Raw genomic sequence first — 9,737 nt, forward strand, 5'->3', positions numbered from 1 at the left:
GTATAGCCATGGCTTGTAGGATCTTGGACTATCTTGAACTATGGAATCATCTTTTCAAAGTCCGAATATGATCATGTTACTTCCTATCTAAGGTGACTTCTTGTTGCCTACAGAACAAAGGCCAAGGTGCCAAGACTCAGGCTCAAGATCACCATGACCTGACCCTGGAGCCTGCTGCTTGGCCCTGCTATGCCCTGCAGTTCCCCAGGCCAACTTCTCAATAATGCCAAACTCTTTGCAACCCCTCCCCTTTAAACTCCTCCTTTACTGCTGTTTTCTATACAAGTCTGTGCCTTTGTTCCTGCTCTTCCCTCTGCTTGAAGTGTCCTTCTGGCCTTTACTTACCTGGCTCTTATTTCTTCCAAGTCTGGGCTCAGATGTCTCTTCTTCCAGGAAGGCTTCCCTGTTGTCCCTGTTTGGGTCATGAGTCTCTTGTCTACCCGGCATATAATTCTACAATAACATGTATATCATCATATTGAGATTATATATAACTCTTTGAATGAAATACAAGCTTCGTTTATATAAGAATTTAGTCTTTGAAATCTTTGTGCCCTCAGTGCATAGCACAAAGTTGGATGCTTTTTAAGTGCTCAAATACTGGATTGTAAAACTAAATTGATACCATGAATGCAAACCATAGATTATTTTTAAAGTAAGCATCCCAGTATTTAGGCCTCCAAGTAAGCAATGTCTCTTGAAAGAATAAGAGATTGTTTGCCTATCCCAGTGATTTACTACTCAGCACACAAGTTACAGGTCCTTTCGTTGATTTATATTCAGGGAGCACAAAACTGATTTTTGCATACATATTGTTATGTGTGTATATATATATATATATATGACCCCTTACATCTTTGAAGGTAGACTTAAGATTTTGAAACAGCAAAATCATTGCACTTTCCATCAGGGAACATAGTAATTTGTCATGCTGGTTAATGCCCTTTTGAGACCCTCCATGGCTGTCCTAATGAGGAAGTCCTACAGACTGTATGTAAAGCTAATAGCATTGACATGGTTGGACTATGTCCCCACACAAAACTCATCTTGTAGCTCCCATAATTCCCATGAGTTGTGGGAGGGACCAGGTGGAAGATGATTGAATCATGGGGGTGGGTCTTTCCCATGCTGCTCTCATGATTGTGAATAAGTCTCACAAGATCTGATAGTTTTAAAAACAGGAGTTCCCCTGCACAAGCTCTCTTTTTGCTTGCCACCATCTGCGTAAGATGTGACTTGCTCCTCCTTGCCTCCTGGCATAATTGTGAGGCCTCCCCAGCCATGTGGTGCTACAAGTTCATTAAACCTCTTTTTCTTCCCAGTCTTGGGTATGTATTTATCAGCAGGATGAAAACAGACTAACAGAGCAAATTGGTACCAGTAGAGTGGGGTGCTGCTGAAAAAATACCAGAAAATGTGGAAATGACTTCAGAACTGGGTATCAGGCAGAGTTTGGAACAGTTTGGAGGGCTCAGAAGAAGACAGGAAAATGTAGGAGAGTTTGAAACTTCCTGGAGACTTGTTGAATGGCTTTGACCAAAATGCTGATAATGATATGGACAATGAAATCCAGGCTGAAGTGGTCTCAGACAGAGATGAGGAAATTGTTGGGAACTAGAGTAAAGGTGACTCTTGCTACATTTCAGCAAAGAGACTGGTGGCATTTTGCCCCTGCCCTAGAGATCTGTGGAACTTTGAACTTGAGAGAGTTGATTTAGAGTATGTGGCAGAAAAAAATTTCTAAGCAGAAAAGCATTCAAGAGGTGACTTGGGTGCTGTTAAAGGCATTCAGATTTAAAGGGGAAACAAAGCATAAAAGTTCCAAAAGTGTGCTGTCTGACAATGCAATAGAAAAGAAAATTCCATTTTCTGGGGAGAAATTCAAGCTGCCTGCAGAAATTTGCCTAAGTAACAAGGAGCCATATGTTAGTCATCAAGCCAATGGGGAAAATGTTTCCAGGGCATGTCAGAGAACTTTGCAGCAGCCCCTCCCATCACAGACCCAGAGGCTTAGAGGGAGAAAATGATTTTGTAGCCCAGGCCCAGGGTCCCTCTGCTGTGTGCAGTCTAGGGACTTGATCTCCTGCAACCCAGCTGCTCCAGCCATGACTAAAGGAGTCAAGGTACAGCTTGGGCTTTTACTTCAGAGGGTGGAAGCCCCAAGCCTTAGCATCTTCTACATGGTGTTGAGCCTACACGAGTCAATAATTGGGGTTTGGAAACCTCCTCCTAAATTTCAGAGCAAGTATGGAAATGCCTGGATGTCCAGGCAGAAGTTTGCTGCAGGGGTGGGGCACTCACAGAGAACCTCTGCTAGGGAAGTGTCAAAGGGAAATGTAGGGTACAGAGCCCCCACTGGGGCACCACCTGCTGGAACTGTGAGAAGAGGTCCTCTGTCCTCCAGACCCCAAAATGGTAGATCCTCTGACAGCTTGCACCGTGTACCTGGAAAAGCCACAGACACTCAACACCAGCCCATGAAAACTGTCAGGAATGGAGTCACGGGGGCAGAGCTGCCCAAGGCTGTGGGAGCCCTCCTCTTGCATCGGCGTGACCTGAATGTGAGACACAGAGTTAAAGGAGATAATTTTGGAGCTTTAAGATTTGACTGCCTGCTGGATTTTGGACTTGCATGGGGCCTGCAGCCCCTTTGTTTTGGCAAATTTCACCCATTTGGGATGGCTATATTTACCCAGAGCCTATACCCTCATTGTATCTAGGAAGTAACTAACTTGCTTTTGATTTTACAGGCTCATAGGTGGAAGGGACTTGCCTTGTCTCAGATGAGACTTTCGACTATGGATTTTTGAGTTAATGCTGAAATGACTTAAGACTTTGGGGGACTGTTGGGAAGGCATGATTGGTTTTGAAATGTGAAGACATGAAATTTGGGAGGGGCCAGGAGTGGAATGATATGGTTTGGCTCTGTGTCACCACCCAAATCTCATCTTGTAGCTCCCATAATTCCCACATGTTGTGGAAGGGACCTGGTGGGAGATAATTTAATCATGGGGATGGGTCTTTCCCATGCCATTCTCATGGTAGTGAATAAGTCTCACAAGAACTGATGGTTTTAAATATGGGAGTTTCCCTGCATAAGCTCTCTTTTTGCCTACTGCCATCCATGTAAGACATGACTTGCTCCTCCTTACCTTCTGCTATGATTGTGAGGCCTCTCCAGCCATGTGGAACTGTAAGTCCATTAAACATCTTTTTCTTTCCAGTCTCAAGCATGCCTTCATCAGCAGTGTGAAAATGGACTAATACAAGCATCATCTTTGAAAAAACACATAACTGGGGAAAGGAATCACACTGAAATGGTAACAGTTATCTAGGTTACAATACACTGGTGGGGCTATTTTTAAAGTTATCCTACAGCTTGATAATCATACCTGTTACTTAGTTTTTTGTGTCTAGAATTGATTTGCCAACTAAGTACCTTAATTAAGCATTGCTTGATCCCACAGTCCTCATGGGTTCTTACCCTAGTTATCAGAGACTTTAAAGTCAACATTTACAAATCTATGATTTATTAAGCATCTACTACAGGCACAAAAGGGTTCTGTGTACTCTGAAACAGATTATTGAGATGAAGTCCCTCTTACGTATAACAGTTAAATGACAAAGCAAAGCTCAGTGGGTCCCAAATAAACATGCCAGACAGATAGCACACTCTCTGAAAGCTCAGGAGATGGAGATATCTTTGTGGGCTGCTTTGGTGGGGGATAGGAGGAATTATTTTTGGTGTCTATCAGAGTAATGGTTCCTCAAGAAACAAACCCCCTTTAAAAGTCCAATGAAACCGAAAGATACTCCCAGAAAACATTTATACTCAAAAAATTTTACATTTAATTTCAGGAATTCCTGTATCTCCTGGTGTCTGTCTATATGGGGATTCTAAAAAGGTCCATATCAGAAGTTGGAAACCTCAGTTTTATATACGTTTAAATAAATTCACATTATCTATGCCTGTTTCGTTTTTTTTTCTAAAATCCCACACAAAAGTTCTCTGAGATACTATCAAAACAGTGTATTAATGGGTGGAAAAAATATCTTATTTAAAAGCAAAACATAGACATTTCTTCATGGAATTGTAACATTTGGAAACTTATTGACAAAATATTCAACTCCAGAGGTGCAATATTGGCTTACCGTATGTATATACCAAGTGTGTATATTTTGAGTCTTGCAAACGAGGAATCACTGCATCACCATTTCTCTATTGTCCCTCTGGAGAGGCGGTATGCCATGTGTAGAAGCATGAAAGCCAGAGTTGAGAGATTTGAGTTCTGATCTTAGTTTTGCCACTTACTTATTATAGTCCGTGCCTCCATTTCTGCATCTGTACAATGAGCGAACTGTAAAATTTGACTTAGTTGCTTCACATAGTTATTATGAGGACCAGATGGGATAACAGATGTATATGATCCAAATGTGAGATTTTTGATTTGTTTTGTTTTGTTGTTTTTAAGGCTGTTTGAATAAAAGACATTTGCCATGTGTACATTTTGCAGGTTCAATTCCCAGAAAGAAATTTTATTGAAGTTTGACATCACAGACTTTACAATGAAAATCACTGTGCAGGATGTTCTGTATTTAAAATAACACCACCCATGTTGACAATGCCAAGTCATTCACACTAATGCCAAGTGAAAGCCATTCCCTAACAAGGCTTTTTCCCAACAACATTTTATTATATTAGAAAGGTGTTTAGGCATTGTTTGGGTTGCAGTTCAGAAGAAAATGCTGAAAGATGCTTTCATAAAACTTATATTTGGGGAAAGATTTTCATGAGCTGAAAAGGGCTTATAAAATATGATGGTTTCAGCCTTAAGACAAATTCATTTTATTATTTTTAGTTTAAGTTACTAAACTTTTAAGTTGGCACTGGCCTATCCTATCCTGAGAGCCAATGCAATAAAGTGAAATTCATTGAGATTGGCCATTGCAATCAGATAAACTGAATTTCAATATTGTTTAATAAAAATCATAAACAGTGTGGAAAGAAATATGTTGGATATCATGCCCAGAACAGGAGACCATGTTTATTCAAAAGGACAAATCTCCAGTATTGAAGGAAGGTGGCAACATTACAGAGTTGTATTATGAATAGGTCCTTCAGACTCGTTTTCTTTCATGACTCTAAACCTAGATAGAAAAGAAAATCTAAAATCGTCTTTAAAACATTCCAGTCACTTAAAAATGCTGCAATCTAACTCTGGTCTTGGCACTTCATAAAGCAAGTGTCAAGCCAGGTTGGATTTATTTAGCTGAATTAGAAACCCAAGGGAGCAGAACTAATTTTTCAGTGACGATGGCTGCAGCCCCCTCATTGCCTTCCCATATAGAAAAATCTTCTTTCAGACTATTCACAGTTTTCATCAAATGGGGTCACTTTCCCTTCTATGTAGGAAATTCCTTCCAGTCTGTGAAAGATTAAACAAAAGCTCTTTCTGCAGGAACTTTGGAAATTAGAATATAATGTTTTCCTGGGTGTTTATATTGCCCTCGCTGCCCACATATTTCCTGCCCATGGCTGCCAGATTCATCTCTCCAAAACCCACTTTGCAGACATCATCCTTTTACCATAGAAACTATTGGAGGTTTCTGAGCAAAGTCTAAGCTCTTGAGCCTGGCATTCAAGGCCTTCCAAATGGCTTGCTAGTAAATTCGACCAAATATTTAAGAAAGAAATAATATCATTACAACCTAATCTCTCCAGGAAATTGAAGAGAATAGAATCTTTCCCAACTCATTTTAAGAGATCAACATTATGCTGATAGCAAAACCAGATGAAGACATTACAAGAAAATAGATCAATATTCCTCATGAGCACAGATGAAAAAATTCTTAACAAAATATATTAGCAAATGAAATCCAGCAATACAGAAAATGGATAATACAACATGACCATATGGGGTTTATCTTAAGGATGCAGGGCTAGTTTAACAATTGAAAACCAACTAATGTAATTTGTGATATAAATAGATTACAAAAGAAACCAAGTAATCATCTCAATAGATACAGAAATAGCATTTGACAGAATACAGCATCTATTCCTAATTAAAAAAAAAAATCTCAGCAAACTAGAAATCGAAAGCTACATCCTCAACCTCACAAAGAACATTTACAAAATGTTTATAGCTAACATCACACTTAATAGTGGAAGACTGACTGACTGCTCTCACCCTAAGATCAGCAATAAGCCAAGGGTCTTTTCTTTCACCACTTCAATTCACTATTGTATTAGAGATTCTAGTCAATACAATAATACAAGAAAAAAGAAATAAAATGCATCCGGATTGAAAGGAAGAAGTAAACTTTCTTTATTCACAAATGACATTATCAACTGTCCAGATAATCTTACGAAATCTATACAAGAGATCCTAAACTTAATGTGTGTTTAGCAGTTGCAGGATATAAATGCAGTGCACAAGTATCAATTGTCTTTCTATAAACTAACAACAATTAGAACATGAAACTTAACAATAGGTGTAAAGCTGACAAAAGATATGAAGACCTGAACGTAATAATGTAGTCTATTTTGATAAATGCTACATATGCAATTTTAAGAGAATATGAACTCTGCTATTGTTGGGTGGAGTGTTCCGCAAATGTCAATTAGGTCAAATTAGTTGATAGTGCTGTTCAAATTGTGTATATTCTCACAGATTTTCTGTTTTATCCGTTATTGAGAAAGATACTGAAATCTCTAACTATAAATATGCATTGTCTATTGATTCTTGTAGTTCCATCAGTTTTTGTCCATATATTTAATGCTCTACACAGAAAAGTCCTGTTCTGTTTGGAGACTTCTCAAAGAATTTAAAATAGAACTACCATTTGACCCAGCAATTCCATTTACCCAAAGAAATGTAAGTCGTTCTACCATAAAGACACATGCACACCTATATTCATCGCAGCACTATTCACAATAGCAAAGACATGGAATCAAATTAGATGGCCAACAACAGTGGACTGGATAAAGAAAATGCAGTATATGTATACTAAAGGATACTATGCAAATATTTTTAAAAATTGAGATCATAGTCTTTGCAGCAACATGGATGGAGCCAGAGGCCATAATCCTAAGCAAGTTAATGCAGGAACAGAAAACCAAATGTCGCATATTCTCACTTATATGTGGGAGCTAAACACTGAGTGCACATGGACATAAAGAAGGGAACTATACACACTAGGGCCTACTTCAGGGTAAAGGGTGGCAGGAGGGTGAGGACTGAAGAACGACCTATCAGATATTATTCTGCTTACCTGAGTGACAAAATTATCTGTATACCAAACCCCTACAACACGTAATTTCCCCATATAACAAACTTGCACAGGTACCCTTTGAACCTAAAATAAAAGTTGGAAGAAAAAAAATGAAAACTCCTGGTCCGTGTCTGACAATAACAGCTTGTGTGAAAGCGCATGCGCACACTCACACGCAGGTGCATGTGAGGGCATCTATCAATCATTGTCACTTATAAATGCAAATGAAAATATTCCAACTAAAATGCTAGCAAATTAAATTCAAAGATACCATAAAGGGCATAATCCACCATGACCAAGTCATAATTATTGTGCTATGCTAGAAAAATTTAATATTAAGAAATCTAATATGGCACATCAATGGATCAAATAAGACAAACCTTATAATATAAAACATCCAAAAGGCATTCTGTAAAATTTAATAAGCAATTTTAAATAAAAGCTCTCTGAAAACCAGGATTACAAAGACATTTCTTTAAAATGATAAAAATATACAGCACTTTTAAATCAATAGCCACTTCCATACTTAACGATAAAATACACCAGAAGCATTTCTTTTGAGAGCCTCAATAAAACAAAAATGCTGGGTTTGGCTGGATGTGGTAGCTCACGTCTGTAATCCCAGCGCTCTGGGAGGCTGAGGCCAGTGGATCACGAGGTCAGAAGATTGAGATCATTCTGGCTAACACAGTGAAACCCCATCTCTACTAAAAATACAAAAAAATTAGCTGGGTGTGGTGGCGGGCACCTGTAATCCCAGCTACTTGGGAGGCTGAGGCAGGAGAATTGCTTGTACCCAGGAGGCAAAGGTTGCAGTGCACGGAGATCGCACCACTACACTCCAGCCTGGGTGACAGAGCGAGACTCCATCTCAAAAAAAAAAAAAATGTTTTTTTCCCAAATATATTTGCAACTTGCTCACTTCTATTCTTCATGTTACATGCCCCCACTGGCTCCAGGGTTCTTGAATTTCCTCAGTTCATGCCAGAGACAGTTGTTGCAGGGTACTCAATAGGGCTTGGTGTCACAGGGTTTATATGTTGGTGTCATAGGGGTTATACCTCACATCTAATTTGGCCAAATAATTATGGCAAAAGCGTCTGTGAGCCACATAGATTAAATGAAGTAGAAAATAAAAAGTCAAAATTATTGGGAAAATAATTTCCTTATAGCTGCATCAAATGGGACAAGCTTTTCTTATAACTATTTAGTCTTATTTTCAGAGTCCTATTTCCTGGCCTGTTTTATTAACACATTCTTTGTCCTACAACTGAAATACTTATAGCAAAAGGAATTATACAGTGAGAATATTTTTGGTTTTAATAAAATACTATTATATTATGCATATTTTGTAGCCTGCATTTTTTCACTTAGCCATATATTATGACCATTTTTCTACATAACATATGTTTGGTTATATTATTATTGTATAGGCTACATAATATGTCATGATATAGCTGTACCACCATCTACTTAACCTTGTCCCTATTTGTAAGCAATTGATTTTGCCTCAGATTTTTCTAAACTTGGGTTTTTAAGGAATATTCCCACCTCCTCCACCCACACAGCAAATAGAAAACTCATTAGATTTTCCTCATAACCCAGATCACTCTCTCGCTTGTCTTAATAATAACCAAGTTTACAATCTGGAAGAAATAAACCAGAACTTTCAATGAAAATAGGATGGAGCAAGTTGGGAGTAAACATTGTCTATCTTCAGAGCCCCAATCTTCTTCATTCCCAGAATATTTCAGCCAGATTTATACAGGCTTCTACGCACACACACATGACAGGGGACTAAAGGTTTTGATACAACCAAGAAAAGGGATCTGTAGTTGCCAATGGTCAGAATTCCCTCTAAAAGTGGCGAGGTACTGAACAAAACCATACACAAAGAAAATCACCAGTCAGCAAGCCCTACTCATGCACACAGAGTTTTAATCAACATTTTAGTTCCCCACCCTTAAATACGAACAGCCAAAAGATCACCCAAAATTTTTAAAAGCCTTCCAACATGAAAGACAGACTAAATTGAACAAGAAAAAAGAACTTCAGAAGAATTCATGTCAATGTAGAAAACAGAACAAAATGTTTAAAAAAACTCTATAATTCATAATTTTGAAACATAAAATACTGCATAAAGAATCAGATATTATAAAAAAGTAATATTCCAAAAATAAGAACAATTTTCGAAAGTTAAAAATACTATAACGAAAAATAAACAGGTCAGTAAAATAATTCTAAAATAAAATGGAAAAAAAAAAATTCCAAAAAGCAGAACAAAAGTCAAAGAAAGAGAAAATAAGAGACAAAATATATGACAACTAGAGTATCAGTCTTGGAGGCCCAATACTCACAGACAAAGTTCCAGGAAGAGTTCAGAGAAAATGAGATAAAGGATATCATTGAAGTAATAACATTAGAATTTACTGGAAGAGGAAAAAATGAGTTTTCAGACTGAAAGG

Source organism: Trachypithecus francoisi, unplaced genomic scaffold, assembly GCF_009764315.1.
Source record: "Trachypithecus francoisi isolate TF-2019V2 unplaced genomic scaffold, Tfra_2.0 Lachesis_group16, whole genome shotgun sequence".
NCBI classification, from domain to species: domain Eukaryota; kingdom Metazoa; phylum Chordata; class Mammalia; order Primates; family Cercopithecidae; genus Trachypithecus; species Trachypithecus francoisi.